Consider the following 19412-nt stretch of genomic DNA (forward strand, 5'->3'; position numbering starts at 1 on the left):
TGTTGTCTGACTGCACGTGTGCATTGTGTGCATGTATTCTGTGTCAATATGCTGGCTGATGCTTCTTTCGGTTTCACTGCCAGGCAATAAACCACTAATATCATATATCCAACATGTCTTGGCGCAGCCCATATGGCCCTTCTTCACATTACTGTACAGTATCATTTACATTTATTGCCCGCACATCGGTGAGCAGTTCTTCCCCAACTAAACCGCTAGGGGGCGCTGCTCCGCTTCAGAGTTTTACACTCTAAAGGCAATCCTCTCCATCTTCCTGGCGGACAAGCAGGAGCGCAGTAACAGTCTGCGTGACTCCCCGACCGCAACGCATCTCTGTCCCGCCAGTGGGCTGCTTTCACACTACATCATTTAAAGAGGAGAAAAAGAAGGAGATTGCTGCTGCAAAACAGAAGCCAGCTTTCCAAACTGGCTGTTTCTTCCTTCGTGACATGGCTTAATAACTAAGTTTCTGTGCAAAAGCGGAGGACAGGAGCGGAACTTTCAGGAGACCTTTCCTTGCACAGGAGTAGTAGCAGGAGCACCACCTCAGAAGGTCACGTCTGCAACCGGCTCCTTTTTTGTGTGTGTCTGCTACCCGGCTTCGAAGGTGGATGGTATGGTATAACTTTTCCGCTCCAGTCGAACTGAGCGGCCGGTGTCACAGAGGAGCTGTTTTCCGCTAGTGGAGTGGGGATGCGAGTCTCTTCTCTGTCTCGGATAGCGGAGCGGCTATGAGGAGAGAGGTTCACCTGCTGGGCTAACAGAACAAGACCACACCGCACCAACAGGTATGGGTCATAGGGTAGCCTTTACACCTGGGCGGAGCTGCTCGGTGTCTGTCACGGTTTTAACGCGCCTTTAGTTAACAGCAGGAGAAGTGATCGTTATAAAAAAAACAAAAAATAAAAAAAAGTCAATTACTAACCCACCTGACATGCACGGATACAGCCGTGTCACAGTCTACTGGTTAACCCGTCTTAGAAAACCATTTACGCACGAAATGGATTACACTTCATCCGCTCCATTTGTAAGGAAATAGAAAGGGATTGGATTTTAGGAAGGCATTAGAGTTGTGAAAATGATTTCTAGTGGTGCCACCCATCAGCCTGGTCTGCTTTGGTGTCAGTTTTATTCACGCGGTTGTGATTTTGCAGCAAAGACAAATGATTGCGGTTGTTTCAGATATTGCACAGCCTATAGAACCTCTCTCTCTCTCTGTCTCTCTCTCTCTCTCTCACACACACACACGTATGCGCACGCACGCACAAGGGCGCTCAGGTATAGCTGTGCGTATGTGGGCATTGACGGATTCTGTGCGCTATTTTAGGCAGACCTGCCGTGTGGTGGTTGTCACTTCACGATGATGATTTTTTTGTGATTGATCCTATTAGCTGGATCCACATGTGTCAAATAATTGATAAATTAAAGTAAGAGGCGGCATTCTTAAAGAAAAAGAGCTGATAAGGAACCTTTATGCTTTGCTTATCCTTTATACCCCATTATGCTCTATTACATATCTCCTGGTTTAAAACAGTAGCACTCAGTGTGGAGTGTTTCTAGGCTTAATATGGCTGAAATGCAGGCTACTGCTTTTGCATGTTAAAAATTGAGAGGCTGTGCAGGGGTGGGTGTCTTCTGTGCACCTGATGTGTGAATATGAAAACTTTACATTGACGATGGCAGCATAGATCATCAGTCTAACAGAGGAGAGGCTGTGAGTTAGGTGGTCCAGGTTCTGCTTTTCTTTCCTTCACTGTTAAAAAGAAGAAGGTAGTGCCGGTTTCAAGCCTCTTCATGACCTAGACCTGGTCGTAAAGTGTTGTGTGCACACAGGCTTGTTTAATTTAAACAAAGATGGCCATCCTGACTGTGCATATTTTCGACATGTTACTGCTCCATCTGTCGCTGTCTCTTCCTCTGCTTCCGTTTTCACAAGCTTCTGTGAAGAACACAGGGGAGGCGAGCCACGGAGGTGAACTGAGGGAGTTAGAAAGTAAGAAGGAAGAGAACTGCCAGTAAGACTTGATGGTAGGAGGAGAAAGATTGCACTAAGGTGATGGTGAGCAAGAGCGACAAGGGAGATTGGTTGGATTGTTGGGGTTTATGGAGCGATACAAGAATACACCATAATTTGTGGTCAAGGATGTGGCCGCAAATGCTATTTGCATATGTAATATGCTTTCCATTTTATTGACCACTGGCAGATTTGGCAGACTTGGCTTTGTACCTTAAAGCCTGTCATTGCGAAGTTGCCTCTTCACCGTTGCCTATAAGACCCAGTGTTTTGTGGGTTAATGGAGCTCCCAGTTGAGAAATGGTGAGATGCCTTTTTCTCAAACTAGAGACTTTGATGTACTTGTTCTCTGGCTCAGCTGTGTACACTCGGATCTCAGTGAGTGCTCTTCGGTGAAGGGAGTAGTACACAACATATGCAGTCTCTTTTTGAGGCTAATTAAACCCACAAAGGCTAATGCTCCAGACACTCAGTCAGATTTATTGCTTCTTTGAAATCAGCAATTCAGCGATGCTTACATATTTGGAAAAAACAGCTTTTTTCCTATTGATTAGTTTGTCTTGTATTAGATAACGCGATGCAACCATCACAGGTGTGAAAAGGGGCCTCTGCACGCCTACACGCATTAAAAATAAATCATTTAGAAAAAATATGTCATTAATCATCATTATTTGCTTGTTATTTGCAAAATCATAATCAGTTTTAATCAAAAACAAATGTGTTCCTCTTTCAAAAGCAAGGACATTTCTCAGTGACCCCACTAGAGAACGATGTTAACATGAAAAGTTTAGTCACAAAATATTCTGGACTTCTACTCACTGTACTAACCGGAGGTAAATGAAAGATAGAAATGAGGAAAACTAAAGAAAAATGAGGACAGAAGAGAATGAAGTTAAAAGAGGTGGGATTTTTGTTCTGGTTATTACTTCAAGGAATGCATTTTTTGTTTGGATTTATCAATCTAAAATAGAATAACTATAACCAAGTACCTTCACGGCTACATAAGTCCCAAAAATGGCACATGAGACTAGCTACAAATGTAAGCCCATCCCTACAGACTTTTGATTTTAGAGCATGATTTTGGTTTCTACTCAATCAAGGCTTAAACTTAGATGTATGGGAGCTCTGACTGGCAGGTAGATGCTGACAAAGGCATCTGTAGCCACTGGCTGCCTGGCGGGTCTCATTTTAGATCATTCGAGTCACTGGACTGGACCTCTTGACCAATTTTCTGGTGTTGATGCATCATGGAACACCAACCCGGAGTAAAAAGAGTCTGTGCTTCAGTTTAGGTGTCTGTCTGATGTAAATATGTAATCTATAGATGGACCTTTCTAATGAAATACTAAAAGCTGCTAATCTAACTCTCCAGTGTTTTATTTAGATCATGTAAGCATACAAACAAATGGCTGATGCTACAGAGCAGATGTGGACAATTAATTTTCCCAAGGGGTCACACGAAAAACTGGAGCGATTGTGGAGGGACCCACCAATAAACTAAACTCAGTTCTGCTCAATAATAATTTTAACTCTTCATAAGCTTATTGGTGCGTCACTTCACAACTGTCCCAGTTTGGCATCCAGCCTCTTGGAAAAAGGAATTGCCCACCTCTGCCACAGGGGCTATGTGCAACTTTCCGTTACAGTCTTTGCACAGAAAAAAAACAAAACAAAACAATGTAAGTGCAGATATGTTTTGCTTAGTCATTTAGGAAACATTTAGTTACTACAGCCTACATCCTGCTACAGGCTGCAGAGCATGCTCAAATTACTTAATATGAATTTCCATCTTGGATGAATCACATTATATCCCATTTAATGTGAGGCAAAGAGAGGGAGAGAGAGAGAGAGAGTGAGTGAGTCTCTTCCGATGACGTTACAAAGTAACAGATGTTTGCCCTGAGAATATTGTTCCTGGTGAGTTAAATGGTTTGGTTCTGGGTTCAAGGTTATATTAAGTTTAGTCTCCGTGCACTTGATTATTCATTGGTTGGGAAAACAAATCCGTTTTCACAGTCACACTATTTAGACTGACCTCGCTTGTTTGTGTATGCATATGCAAATATAAAAATGTGTATGTTTGCGTGTTTTGCATTTTATGTCTTAATTAGTGGGCCAGAGATGCAACAAAGGTCATGGTTGCCATCTTAACTCCTACACCACAGCAGAACCCCAGTGTATATGTGCTTTAGGAAAAATGAATGGCTCAGTATGAAGATTAATGTTGGGAATAATGCACTACTTTACAAAAAACCAAAAAACCAATCTGTGTCCTAATTTTACTCCTTTTTTAGTATTTTATAAATTCATAACTGAATATTGTTAGCTTCATTTTAGAATGTGATTGATGGTATCAGACATGAACACAGTACTCTAGCAGACTCCTTTCACAGACGTGCCTGAGGTGACTGCAGACTGCAGGACTTGGTCAGATTGGACCATTTTCACCCCAACTTCCTGCAGCCTCATGACCAAAAGCAGATACATACAGATGCTTGAAAATTCACCAAGCTTTCATGTTTCTACATCCCACAATTTTATGTCTCCCTCTGCACCTTTAACACACGCTCTACCCTTTCCTGTAGTTTTCTGACTTGCTTTCTTTATCCATCTCTTCTACCAATAAATCCTCTGGGCCATGGGAATAATGTCAGAGCTGTTATCCGGAGAGAGAGAGAGAGAGAGAGAGATTGGAAAAGAGAGATAGTTCTAATAAAGACAAAGAGATCAACCAGAGGAAACAAAAAATACACTATGCGGCCTATAAAAGGTGATCTCGTTTTCATTTGCACCTCCTGTAGCTGCGTGTGATGAGAAGAGAATAGGAGAGATGGGGGGGTGAACAAGATTGAGAAACAGGAAGGAGTAAGACAGAGACCTAGACAGAGCGAGAGAAGGAGAGGAAAAAAGAAAGCTACAGGGGATAAATAAAAATAAATAAAAAGCATGTGTCCTATAAAAGAGTGTTCTGTATTTCATTGGCCATCTCCAGTAGCTGTGTGTGGTGAGCTGAGGCCCAGGGGGGGACGAGTAGCCACTCTAAATGTGTGTAACCCACATAAAGAAATTGTTTCTGGGAGATCGAGCCTCGTAAATTCATTCCTAGCCGTCAGCCCTGTTCTTATCCCACCTCCCAAAGGTGAGCTATAACATCCAAACACATATATTTTTTAGATTCTTTTCCCGCTCTCTCGCTACACACAGACACACACACGTATTTTTCAGCACACATCCAGACGTACACATCCGTCAGCGTAACCTCACTTTATCTCTATGCATTTTTTTCTTTCTTTTTTTTCGGGGGGGGGTCAGAATGCACACGGATATACTGTACACACACATCCACTTTTGATAAGCACACTTTTTTTTTTCAAGAGAAAACACACATTCACAGAAATGCAGACACACATTGCTTTACTCCCAAATGGCTTGTGTGGGACAGTTACAGTGACAGCTACAACAACATCAGTACCTGCTGTGGAACAAAACAGCGTCAGAGAGAAACAGCACCAGATGCTGAGCTCACAGCTCCAGGATTACCTTAGCCTGAACAAACTCCATTACTGCCTCTATTACCCAGGTATACACAGGCCGGGAAAAAGCACTTTGCAGAACCACTGTTTACCCACCACCTCTCGGCCCCACACTGCTTCCTTCGACTACAGAGCAAGGAAAGGGTGAAGAGCAGGGGGAAGGGGGGCGGGCTTCATGGGGGGAAAGCATGAGGCGCGTCTTTCTCCGGCTGTGTGTGTCTAATTCAGGTTAATGCAGAGGGCGGATTCAGTATACACAAGAGGAAAAAAAATCATTATTAATCTTTTTGCTAGTCAATCATTAGGAAAAAAAAAATCTGTATCAGTGCCAGCATATTTTATAATATATAATTTACAACATATTTCTGTTTGTATTTACTGTCACTGTTTATTGACTGTGTCTACATTTTGGCCCAGTTGTTGGACAAAAATTAAAATTTTTTCGATGTTCTGAAAATCAAAAATGTTTCTGCCGTATTATGATTACTTTAAAAAAAATAAAGCTATATGAAACGCTGAATGAAAATGTCAGCTTCCAGCTTTTCAAATGTGCTCTTTTATGTGGATTACTGTAAACTCAGGGCCTCTAGGATTTGAAACCAAAGCACTTTTAGGACAATTTGTCAAAATATCCAACTTCTGCCTGTTCTTATTTTTCATCTGAATCTGTTTAAAAAAAAAATCTCCCAACTCTTGGTCAAACAAAATCATCAATTTTAAGACAACGTGTTGAACTCGGCTTTTCAGTGAAGGGCATTTCTCATCATTTCTTACATTTCGTGCGCTAGCAGACTGATGAATTCACTGAAAATAACAAGCAACAGATAGAGACAGTCAGACAGCACGGCGATGACGAAGGAATATTGTGGCAATGATCGGGGTATGAGATCAGAGCGTTCCTGTGTGTTTGTGTGTGTACATGAGAGCTTTTCCAAGGCTGCTTACGTGATTGCAGGGCCATCAATACAAAGCTGAATGGCTTTTGCAAAACAGCATAAGTGGATGAGCAGAAGGTTAATAAGGGAGAAAAGCAAGTGTGTGATTCTGTGTGAAAATACACTATAAGTACGTGTGCATGTCTGAGGTGAGTGATGAACTGCCATGTATTTGAGCTGAAAGCCATCCATCACCCTCATCAGTGGCTCTTGGGTCCTGTCATTACACGTTTCCCTTCATTTACACTGTTAATAGCCATCTCTCTTGACCAGACTCTGCTGTCTTTCTGTCAGCCTCTCAAATGTTTCTTTTTTTTTCCAACACAAGGCAATGCCACCAGTAAGTACACCAGTAAGTGTACTGCACTTACTGCCATTGAGAGCATCCTCACTGGATGCATCACCACCTGGTATGGCAACACCACCGCTTACAACCGCAAAGCTCTCCAGAGAGTAGTGCGGTGTGCTGAACGGATAATTGGAGGTGAGCTTCCCTCCTCCAAGACATCTACAGGAAGCGGTGCCTGAGGAAAGCGGGAGGATCATCAAGGACTCCAGTCACCCCAGCCATAAACTCTTCAGACTACTTCCATCAGGAAGGAGGTTCTGCAGCATCCGGTCCCGTACCAGCAGACTGAGAGACAGCTTTTTCCACCAGGCCATCAGACTGCTGAACACGTCATAGACACCTCACCCTCACTACTGGAACTTCAACATTATGCACTCCATACTGTACATTAATGCCACTGTTTTGCACATACCTACCTCTGTATATTTTATATTTTATATATCTTATTTTATTGTTTACTCTATTTCATTTGTAAAACATGTATATACACACTCACACACACACACACACACGTGAAAAACATATTTAGTACACACATTCAGTAATGTATATACCTTTATATATGGTACATATATTTATTACTTTTAGATTAACCATTTTTATATTTTGCTTGTTGCACGTTATTGTATTTTGCACAACTCTGTTGCTTGTGAAGCTTGCACACAAGAATTTCACTCGCATGTACTGTACCAGTGTACCTGCACATGTGATGTGACAATAAAGGTGATTTGATTTGATTTGATTTAAGTGAATGCACTGATATTTATAATGCTCTGACAGTCAGGAAGTATTCGAAGCAAGTATCAAACTCAGATTACTCATATTACAAGGGCAATATCCAAACCATTATTTAACTAATGTTTCTGTTGCTTTTGAAAAATAATGAGCCTTTAAATGGGAAATAATGTCGATGCTCCCAGTGACCAGCGAGGGGAGCTCCGTTCAATCAAGATTTTGTGTTAAAGCCTTGATGCATCACAAAACGCTTTGGGTTTTAAATGTCCTGAATTTACATGTGAAAATACGAAAAAGTCAAGTCAGAGCTGGTTATGCAATGCAATATAATGATATTATAGTAAACGCCACAAAGGGTTTCCAACAACACATTGCTGGTGCAAATCCAAGTTTTGCCTTGATGCCGTTTGAAAGCCAGACTGCATTTCACAGGTTTAAAAACTGTATGATAGACACAGTCTTATGTGGTTAAAATTTAAGGAATTTCTAAAGGAAGAAAATATTGCATACTGCACTTGTGAGTCATCTTTAGTCCTAGCCATCCTTTTTGACCTCACCAGTCTTTCTTTAGTGGAAAATGTGATCATTTCTAATTGGGCTCTGAAACGCAGCTACATATTAGTCTGGTATCTCCACAGATGACTGAAAACCACAGAAAACAGTGATGACATACAGATTCAGTGAGTCAGAATGCAGCACAAAAGAAGACAGGTTGTGCTCTCCACCAGTTAAAGCAGAAACTTCCCTACATGCTGGGAGAAAGAAACTGGCTTGTCTCAAGAACGTGTACCAAAGACGAAAAACACGGAGCGCTCCTGATTTTGTGTTTGTACATATAAAAGTTCTGAATCATGTCTTACTAAGTAAAAACATGCTTTTCCTAAAATTTCAAGGCTCATTAACAGATAATTGTGATTAATTGAAACATAGTGAAATATAGTGGATGCTCTTGCACCATTGTAGGCAAATCCAAAGGGTGCAGGTGAACCATTGTTACTATTTGTGGTAGCCAACTTGCTGTGACATGTTGGATCTTATTAAGGAAGCCGTTTGATTTGTTGATTTTGGCGCCACTATAGCTTCTGCTAATGAGTTTGCAGTGACAGAACTCTCAGCCAGTGTGTGGGCTGGGAGGTGGTATTACTTTCAGCAGCCATTATAAACGAACCGACACAGACACTCTAGCTTTGGCGGTGTCAGAGCTGACTCATTACGGCTGATGGCAAAGAGGAGCTGTTAGCCAGAAGTCTGAACTACACCACACATGCAGCCCTCTGGCAGCTTTCTTCATCAACAACTAGACAGCAATCACTGCGGTCATTAGGCCAGCAAATTAGGCCTTACCTTGTGTGACTGTTTGTGTGTGTGTGAGTGTGTGTGGGTCTGCTGTTTCTGCTCTCTAGAGGTATGTTTGTGAGAGTCTTGTCTTGGTCAGTCTTACGGCGATGATGAGGAGTAAGGTAGGTGGAAAATCACGTCCCCGAGGCTGAGAAATGGAAACCACAGAGACACTTAGAGTCACTGATAAACTGAGCCGCTGTTGATAGATTATAATGAGGGTTGAAAACTCCCTCACTCACTTTTTCTTCTTGTTTTAATAATTTCAACTTTTTTTTCTTTTTTTTGTCTGGGTGTAGCTCTGGGCTTGTCCTACTGTCTGTCCGTGTTTATCTGTGTATGCCCTTTTATCTTGTAGTCTTTGATTATGTTCTTATAAGTGGAACCACTAGCTATTTTACAGCTGCCTCATTAGGTTGTCAGGCAAGCCCACAGCACATGCAATTATATCTAATTATGCAATTATGAATTCAGAATGAAGCTTTATATACTGTAGACTGCTATGTTTGAGCTGGAGCACACACACAGCAGTAATTAGTGCAGTTTTGTGGGTATTTGTGCACTATACGAGTATGGGTGTGTGTGTGTGTGTGTGGCTCACCAATAAAGGTTATAATAAAGAAACAGATATGGATGAGCGTGCACATTTAAATAATTTCTGTTACCTTTGAGGACTTGTTTTTACACACTGTGGGTTTAGTCTTAGTATATTTGTTACTGTAGGGCACAGTAGCATTTAGAGGGCTGTAACTAAACAACAACACTTCATTTGACAGTTCAGCTCTGTCACGTTGCTTATAAAGCAGAAGGATTCGCTAGTAATAAAAAAGCAACAACTTAAAGTTGAAAAAAGTTTGAATATAGACTTTAATATTAAGGTAAGCTTAAATGTACGCACATTTCCACCGCCATCTTTAGCTTCTTATTCTGCTTAATGCTTAAAAGCCAAAAGAGTGTCTGCGTGTTTTAACAAGCAGTGTCGATATATTGGTCGATATAACACAAGAAAAAGTGATATATTGATATATAGATATAGGGATATTTTGTGCAATACAAAGTTAAAGCCTGCAGCCTACAGTGTAGCATACTGGCCATTCTGCTAAAAGCAACTCCTTCTGCTGGGACCTGTGGAGCTACTAATTGGTAAAGTGGCAATGGATAGGTTAGTACTATGTAGGCTGCCATAAATCTGAATAACGTAATACTGTAATGAGTTTTTGTTTTATCATTAACACAAATATTAGACCTGAGTTAGGACTCAGTCACACAGACCTAGAGACTGGTCGGCCACCTATTGGCAAAAATGTGTGTTCCCCGACCAGGTAGCGACTTAGCGACTATTAGTCACCGGGTGAAACTGGTTATATATATTGCTGCACTAAAAACCTTATAGCGATTGCTTTGGTTGCTAGCAGATTGCTAGTTTGCATGGAAACTGGCAACTTGGCGAGTGGTTTGAGAATGTTTGCAGACAAGCTGGCGTCTTCCACGCATACTACTGGCAACTGTGCTAACCTACCAGAAAGCATTTGCACGGAGGATTCGGGGCAGCACCACATATCTATTTGCAACCACTGCCAGAAACCTCAAGCAAACACTCCTCAGCCTGCTATGTAATACACACCGGCATCTAGCCCTACCTGAATGGTCTACCTAGGGATTTATGCTTCTGAAATCTTGCATCATAAACTAGTTGTTTTCTATATCACAACCTATATTGTAACCTGATGTGCACTTCCCTTGAAATGTTACTACATGTCCCATTGATGCGGCCATAACTACCATGACCGGCCTGCTAAGTGCCTCCTTCCATCAGCCTACAGAGTCAAACCTAGGATCTTGTTGCTATGAGGCAACAATGGTGATGACTGCACTACTGTATTTTCAGATGCACTATTTTCTGAAAATCATAGATTCCGGTCTCCGATAAATCTGCCACTTTTGGCTTCAACCACAAACGCCACAGTCTGCGCGGTAAGAGGGAACGCTTTGTTAAGAAGCTTGAAAGCAGAGGTCTGCTTATTCTAATTTGCGCGCTTCAGCCTTCCTACACTGCTGCAGCATTTCTGTTTTTCTACCAGACACATTTCACACCAGCACTTCAATAGATGAGATAAAGAAAAAAAAAACTCTGTGGAAGAGGGGAATGAGCTACGGTAGGTGGTGCGCTTCAGTGTGTCATGTTTCTCCACAGATCCTATTGAGAAAAGCAGGCACGGCTGCTAGGCTCCCAATATGTGTGTGAGACGGGCTGACAGTAATACAAGCAGTATCTGGCACCCCCTCCCAGGGATCACATCCTTAAGACGGTTTCTCTTACTAATCCCCTCCTAATATGACTAATATTATGACACTGCCATTAGCTAGAGCCCTCTGAGGGCACACGCAGGAGGACAACTACAGTAGCGAGCGAGTGCATATATACACATGGTGCTTGAGAAAGCTTAATCGGAGGCACTTTATAAATATAATGCTTTGTTATTAATGAAACAATACGAGAGTGATCTGAACTTTAGATTCGCTGTTTTTTTCATCTAAAACATCAAGTCGTGGTTGGAGGGTTTGGGGGGTGGGCGATGCCGATGCCCTTTATATTTCTGCCAGCAGCCACAGTTGTTTGTTGAAGAAACTTGTTGCATAGTTGGATTTACTGATGCTGCCAGAGGCTGAGGAGACCAAGATAAGTGTCAATGTCAATAGTGAACAAGCAACAGAGAATGGTAGCAGCAACAGTAGAAGCAAAAAGATGATATCTATTTTCAAATGTAATATCAAGGTGAAGTTACATAATAAAGCTTTTCTGCTCATAAGCCTTTTAACATATTTTAAAGTGCCATTATTTTGAAGTGTTTTTGTACGATTAAAATCAAATAATGCTTCACACATGCGTCTGTCAGTGTATAACACAACATTCTTTCAGGTCGAGCCAGGATAAGACTCAGGCTGTGTGGGAGAGACTGAGAGAGGCTCTGAATGCAGAACAAGAATTCTAATTTTAAAGCCATGAATTACCAAAAGGCTGCTTTCAATTTGATTGAATCCAACTTTATTAGCATTCCGCTTGCCTTTATGTGATGAGGCTGAGCTGGCCTTGTGTCCTCTCCAGGGCTGCAGCTGTGGCAGTGAAGGGCACAAAGAGGAGCTTAATTTGGGATGCTGATGGCTTTAGGGCTTTCGGTGACAAAGAATTACGTTGTCAATTATTTTTGCCAATATGTTTTCTACATCTTGTCTACTCTTATTGCACACACAGCTTTTGATATGACCGACTGAGCATGTCTGTCATGCTGTGTGAAATTTAGATGGTAGCTCACGCAGCAGGTTCTCAGTTTAATATGAAGAAGTACATATGTAGTGAGCAAACTGCGCTATATGAATCTAAAGTAAAAGTACAATGTTTCATGTTTTGCTTCTATTATTATATATGACATTGTTAGATGTAAAATAGCGGTGCAAGGATGATTGCGTTCGATTTTTTATTTTTTGATGACGTTTGGGTAGTTAAGAAACACATAAAACAAAAGCCAGATCTCTTGCATTAAATACGATGAGCAGTAGTTTAGAAACATCTGGCAGATATAAGAATATAAAGATTATATGATTGTACACAGTCCTTCCTGATACTTCTTCCTCATGATTTGAATCATTTGTAATCTAAATCAAATGCAATGCACTAAATAGTACAGGTCTTGTGTAGATGTACTTTCACCAGTTATTAGCAAATTCTATCAATAGTTGGCCCATGAGTTTGATTGTGCTATTATTATTGTGAGTATAAGAATTAAGTGTTCATTAGTTAAATTGCTCCAATTTAGCAATAATGTTTGTGTACTTTAACCATCACTGGCAGAATGCAACCTGTTTTTCTTGATGTACCTTTAAAGGAAACATCATGTGATCATGTAACCATCCATGTTGTGTACTGAAGGCATTAGTTGTGTACTGATGTGATGGTATTCTTGATTAAAGTCTCTTTAGCGAGCCAGGTGTGTGCACAACCTGCACACACCTGGCTGCAGTAATGAGGCCCCTACAGGCCCTCAGACCTTGCTGTAAGACCATATGATTGACTGTATGTTTGCATATTTGGATTTGTGTGCTTACCTTTAAATTGTGGTCTTATCCAAGCTGTGGAGAACTTTATAACTGTGTTATTCTTTTATTTTTTTTTATGCTGTATAAAAAAGTTATTATTATTTTTCCACTGTGGAGCTGTCTATGGTGCTGAACACTGCAGTGGCAGCCACTGAGGGAGCTCTCCATGGTAGTGCAAGGGATGACGTGCTTCTGGGAACAAATAGCAGAACCCAAAGATGTTTGAAGTGGTCACTGCTAACCATTCATTTGATTGCGATGTTTTATCAGATTAAATGTATTTTCCCTCCAAGCTGCATGGTCACCCACAAGATGATGGCAGCAGTAGTGCTGAGCTGCTTAAAGAACAGATATTTTTTTCACAGTTACGACTTCGCCATGTGGAGACATCTTAAGAATCTCTTTGACGCAGCGTGGTCCTTCTTACCCCCTAAGGTGTTTGGAAAAGAGAGCTAATGCAGCAAGGCAAGCTGGAGGAAAAATCCACCTGACGAGGACGTGGTTGTTCACGGGAGGGCGGTCAGTGCTAAGGGGGAGCAGCTGTGGAAAAAAACATTCTTGGAAGGGAAGAACGACATTGGATGGATGGAAGCTTTTTGCGTGTTCTCTTGGCGATTCATGCAGTATGAATAATCTGCAGAAGGCATGGCTTTTGGACCTTTCCTTTAAATGGGAATTCAACGTCTTCAAGTGTCATCCTAATTCCATTTCCGCTTTAAAGCATCCTGTTTAAAAATTGAACAACTCCTCTCCGACTTGCTCTCTTTCAGAATCTGCTTGTGAGTTCAAGTGAGCATATGTTACCTATACTGCGAGGGCTCTGTATGTGCAAACTTGCGTCCTGCACCTTATTAATAAATCCTGACAGAGAGCTGTGCTGTGGCACTGGCTGTCCATCCTTCTCTTTCCCTTTTGTCTCCATGTGTGTCTCTGCTTTGGATTTGGAATAACTGTGAAGACTGAAATGGGAGTTGGGGATAGGGTTGATATGAGGCTCCTGTGTGTGTGTGTGTGTTCACACGTGTGGGTGTGTGCTTGTGTGTGTGTGCGGGGTAAGCCTAGGGGTAAGCTTTTAGAGGTCTGAGCAGAAGGGTGTGAGTGAGAAGGAGAAGACAGATTTGAGCATTTATCTCTCCCTGCAGACCTCCTGTCCTGCATGCCTACACATCCACACACAAACACACACACGCACATACAGTACACACAAATATATGTACACCATTCCCATCTGTAATCATGTTTAGCACGGCTCTCTCACACACATACACAGTCTTGCGTGAATGGACGATCACATCCAGCTAGAAGAGAATGCCTATGCTTACTGAGTTGGCTGCTCTGTATTTGTTGTGCAGCAACAGCAAAATCTCTCCACTGTACCTCCTATTGCTCACCAGAAACAAGCCCTGAGCTGCAAGCACACAGAACATAGCCTGGGATTGTGGGGTTGATGCTATTTTTACAGCCAGCGTGATGAGAGATGTGCTGAAAGAAAGCTTGGCTCGCTTCCCCCGCTAGATACTTTAATTAGAATGCTCGCACTTCTTCCACTCTCACCTGTCTCTTTGTTATGGGAAATAATACACGTTAGGGAGAACGAGGTAACTGGATAAATGGATAGATAAATTTGACTGAGAATACAATTTGCACCCATTTCTTTATTTTGCAAAGGCGTATTTGCAAGGAAACGGTGCTTCCAGGGAGTTACTGATACACGGCGCAGAGCGTTGCAGTCAACAGTACAAATCAATGCAGAGAATATAGTGGAAATTACTACAGCAGCCTGCAAGTGAACCTAGTGGAACAAACTAACTAATACATGAATAAATAAGCACAGTGAAATGGAGATGTGTGTGTGTGTTTGGGAATGTGTGCGTGGCACGTAGATCGTGGACAGCGCTGTGCCAGCCAATTAACGAAGTGTGTAAACCGAGCTCATTAAAGAAACACAACATTGGACACACACACTTTCATAAACACGGTCACACACAAACACTTCTTAGTATCCAGCCAGACTCTTCTATTTCAGGTATACCATACGTGTATCGGAGGAGGAATCCTTGTTTTTGTGTTTTTTTCACAGCTGGTATTCTCTCCTTGTTTGAAGACTCTTCTAGTCCTTTTGTTGTGTCCATGTGTGTGTGTGTGTCTCTTTGAGTCTGTTTGGACAAGCTGTAAAAGATTGATTTAGAGTTTGTTGCTTTGAACCAACTGCCAAGTGCTGCCTCGCTAACGCTCCGTGTTCAGAGAACAAAAGCTTTTCAAGGTCCCCCACCTACTAACCGTTCCTCCGTCTCTCTGTCTGTCTCCCCATGACTCGGTGCTTCTTGGCTTCTTTTCTTGTCTTACACTCATCTATTCTAATCTGGCTTTGTCTCACTCTGCCCTTCTGTTTTCAAATGTTGGCTGAGCAGCACAAACACAAGCGCTTCATTTGCTTCTCTGTGTAATAAAAGCGAGTCATGAAGATCCTGTTTTGTAAGTGTTGTGACTGAGTGCAGCGTGCCTGTGTCTCCTAACTTTCTCCTGTCAATGAGACTTTGAAAAATAAGCAGCTATGAGATTTAGGGGAAAACATTTTCTCTCACACTGCTTAATAACCATGATTCATGGAACAGCGTGGACTATTATTAGTCACTCAAATGAGAGGAACCGAAGAGGGACTTAATCAGGCGGTGAGGTATGTGCCATTATTCCAGGGTCTGAGTGTTGAAAGGTGTGTCTGTCTCTCCTGTTTCTGCTCCACACGTGTCTCAATTTAAATTACGTTAATTCAGTCCATTTTGGCTCAGTGTGATTTAGTGGCATGAATGCTAATGAAGACAGGTTCCCAAGTTTCAAAATAACATAGCAGTTATCCATGAGATGTACTGAGTCATGGCAGTTTTTTAAATTGGTTTTCTATTAATCATCAGGGTTGGTTTCCAAGAAAAGACTGCCTTTTTTTTTCAAAGATTTTCCTTACTAATTCTGATTCTGATTTTTTGTAATCTACTGACATTGTTTTTTTATGAACTGGAAGTGACATATATCTATCTATCTATCTATCTATCTATATAGATATATGTATAATTTTCATAATAAAATTTTATATTAAAGTAAACAAAGTAATCTATTGCTGTAGCAAGTTACAAATAAGTTGCTGTGCATTCACCTTTATCTAACTTTATCTTTGCAAACAAAAGCAAATGCACCAGATTTAGATAACAAAACAAATGTCGGTTACTTAATCATTTTCCAGTATGTTTATAACGTCATCTTATAACAGGACATTGACCCGTCTCTCTTTTCTGTTATTGCCATAATTTTCCTCGTAACTGCTTTGATCTTTTTCTAATACCAAGGCTGCTAGCTTTTGGCTCGCTCTGACCTCTGGCTAGCTTTAGCTTTAGCAACTTTGTCTTTGTTAGCGTCTTTAAAATATTGCTAATCAGCTAGGTAATGGTGATTTGTATGTGAATGTGTGTGAATAGGTTTGTTGTTATGTTTTCACAGTTGATCGCGTCATGGTTTACTTTGTGCCTTCACTCACAATGAAAAGCTTTCACGCTACCAACATATTAGCGAATGGCCGCAAGCGTGGGTGCGACTGTTTGCCTGCTCATTTTTACATTCATGAAGCGGACAGGCTTGTTGTCACTCACACAGCATGCTGACCAGCTGATTATCGGTCAGAACACTGCAAAAAATCTGATTCTGGTCCTTGGCTGGTCAATCAGTGGTTATCTAGTGAAAATTGGGCTATTAAATACATCTGGGTTTTTGTTCAAAGGTCAGATTTTTTCAGAACCACACTCAGCATTTTTTTATAATGAGGTAAATCACAAAGGATGAACAGAAAAAAGGGATTTCACATCAATTTTGAACATTTTTCTACTTGTTTTATACTATCAAGTAATGTATCTTTATTTTAATAAATGTTAAAAATATCTCTGGCAGCGTTAAATATTGAATTATAGCTTTTTCTCTCTTTAATAAAAGTATCTCCACTTAGATTTTTTGTTTCTTTCACTGATTTTATTCTCTTAAATGTCTAAATTGGATAATTGGTTGTTATTCTGTGAAATGTGACATGTTCATTTAGAGAGAGTTTTGATAGCTGTTTTTTTGTTTTGCTAAAAAAAAATATTTCAGTAAGCAAATATATTTTAATTAATTAATAATCACGCTAACATTTAATTGTTGTCCTAGTTAAAGTTATGATTCGTTTGGTTAGTGTGTAAGTTTATTCACATACATGACCTGAGCGCTCACATCAACCCAACAACTGTAGCCTTTTTGATTTATTCATTTTATCTTTTTGCTTGACTGAATGCAGCGTTTTTCCTGATGTGCATCCAATCAGAATTGTACACAGTTTACATACATAGATGAGCACACACATGTATTTGTGCTGCGGGAATGAAGCTCAGTGATTCTGTGTGCATATTTTGATTTTTGTGTACTTACAAAGGCCAATCGTGTGCTTAACAAAAGATTTGGAGGATCGGGAAACAAAGCTGCTGCATCCAGAATTTGTCACAGACTCAGCTTGTTTGCAATACCTTCAAGTGCATCCAGTTACACCTCTGTCAGCTGGCTATACAGAGTACAATCATCATTGCTACACTACGAAACTGAAAAAGGCAAAACATTTCTTTCCTTGTCATTAGCCTCTCTTTGGAGCTAAGTCATAAATGATTAACCTTACACTCCATTCAGAGGCATAAAACAACTCGGCAGCATGCATTAACAACAAGGACAGCCGTGCCAAAGTGCTGAGCCCTCATCCAACAGATGGGGGGATTTGACTACAAGCTACATGTTATATTACTGAAGGGGAATCTAACAGTTGTGTCATTTTGAAAAGCCTGACTGTGAACTGATAATCAAAGAGCCAAGAGCAAATCCTCCCTTGAGGCAAATATTCATGTATTCACATGCAGCAGTATAGCTTGTGGGTCACCCATGGCACTAACCGTTCCCAGCACACAGCTGGGCTGATCATAGGGAACACAGTAGATGTGTTCAAAAGGTTTTAAGAGATGGAGGTTCAAAAATAGATAGAATAGCCCTATGTACATGTGCATGCTTCATCTATCCATCCATTCATCCATCCATCCATGTATCTGTCCCCAGTTAAGTTCATGTTGAACCCTTCACAATGTGACAGTGGGTTGGCAGATTGCTGGGGCTGCTGGCCTTGGTGTCATGCCAGTGGAGCCAGGTGGTGGGAATCTGTTGCAGATTAAAGTGCTTGGTGACCAGCTAACCAGCTCACCCTGGCTCTGACAGACGTGGCACCCCTAGCTGATTGACCTCTGTGGCAGGTGTCATGGGTATGGGTGGCAGGCCAGAGCTTGGCCTTTTCTGCCTTCTTCTGTCCAGGGGAAAACTTTGGCATCCATCTGTAATGCCACATCAAACCTACCTTCTAAAGACAAGACTAAAACGAGTGTTATTACAGTCATATTGTTACTGACATTCAATCCCCGATCTCCCCATGTCCTAAGTGTTCATTTGCTCATCCTTAAACTTTTATGCCCATACTTGATGCTTTTTTTTGCAAACTCACCTAGATCATGGAGATCTCCCAGTTTACAGGTTTCATGTGACGAAGCTGCTGGTTGTGGACTTAAGATTCATCCGTCTTTTAAACTAGAATCTCCGATGTATTTGATTGCCAAGTATGAGCCTTCGTAATCTCTTTCTATCCTCATTAGAACATATTAGTGCAGTTCTGTGAAGAAAGTTGTACTCACCTTTGTATGAAATCTTCAATTTTCCACATGAAATAACCTTCATTTCTTAGAACAAGAATAACACATTTCAAAAGAGAGCTCTTTTTTTGGACATTTTGAGACCACAATTGAAAATATCCAAGCTGGTGCTCCACTCAGCTGCCCAAATTTAATGCTTTTTTAATCAGAAGAAGAGTTCACAACTTTTGGAAAAGGGAATTTCCAAACATAAAATGTTGCTGTCATTTGGACACTGGAAATGGACTTTTGTACATCTGTATAGATATGCAGTTCAAGCTAAAGAAGATGGAGAAGGTGATGTATTCTACTGTCACTTTATTGGAGTGAGAGAGTTAGAAAAAGACAAAAATAGATGCCCAAGCTTGGGCTTGAGCGTGGGGTGGAGTCATTCCTGGGTTGCTCCAATTGGAACCCAGCTTTGGTGCTTGAAGCGCACGCTTTACAGGGTAAGCTACAGGGGGTCCCATTATACTGACTTTACTGAAGACAAACACTGTAGTCTGAATCATCTGTCAAGCAGCCCAGAATCATTGCTTTCACAGATGATGACGAGCTCAGAGAGACAAAAAGACTGCAAGAGAAAATCATTTCAGCTGCTTCCAATGACCTGACAGGAGACTGTGCGTATATGACTGATAGACAAGCTGCACAAACAGAGGATTATTTTTTTTCCAT

At 41.1% G+C, this 19412-nt stretch overlaps 1 protein-coding gene across 1 annotated transcript in view; it reads left to right on the forward strand.

Moving 5' to 3' along the window:
* The first annotated feature begins 292 nt into the window (after positions 1 to 292).
* LOC116325879 (chemokine-like protein TAFA-2) overlaps positions 293 to 19412 on the forward strand; it is a 90668-nt gene continuing 71548 nt past the window's right edge. The window contains exon 1 of the mRNA XM_039604139.1: positions 293 to 788. The gene's annotated coding sequence lies outside the window, so the exon portion shown is untranslated. The remainder of the gene's footprint in view (positions 789 to 19412) is intronic.

The sequence above is a fragment of the Oreochromis aureus genome, linkage group 20 (assembly GCF_013358895.1).
Source record: "Oreochromis aureus strain Israel breed Guangdong linkage group 20, ZZ_aureus, whole genome shotgun sequence".
Classification (NCBI taxonomy): domain Eukaryota; kingdom Metazoa; phylum Chordata; class Actinopteri; order Cichliformes; family Cichlidae; genus Oreochromis; species Oreochromis aureus.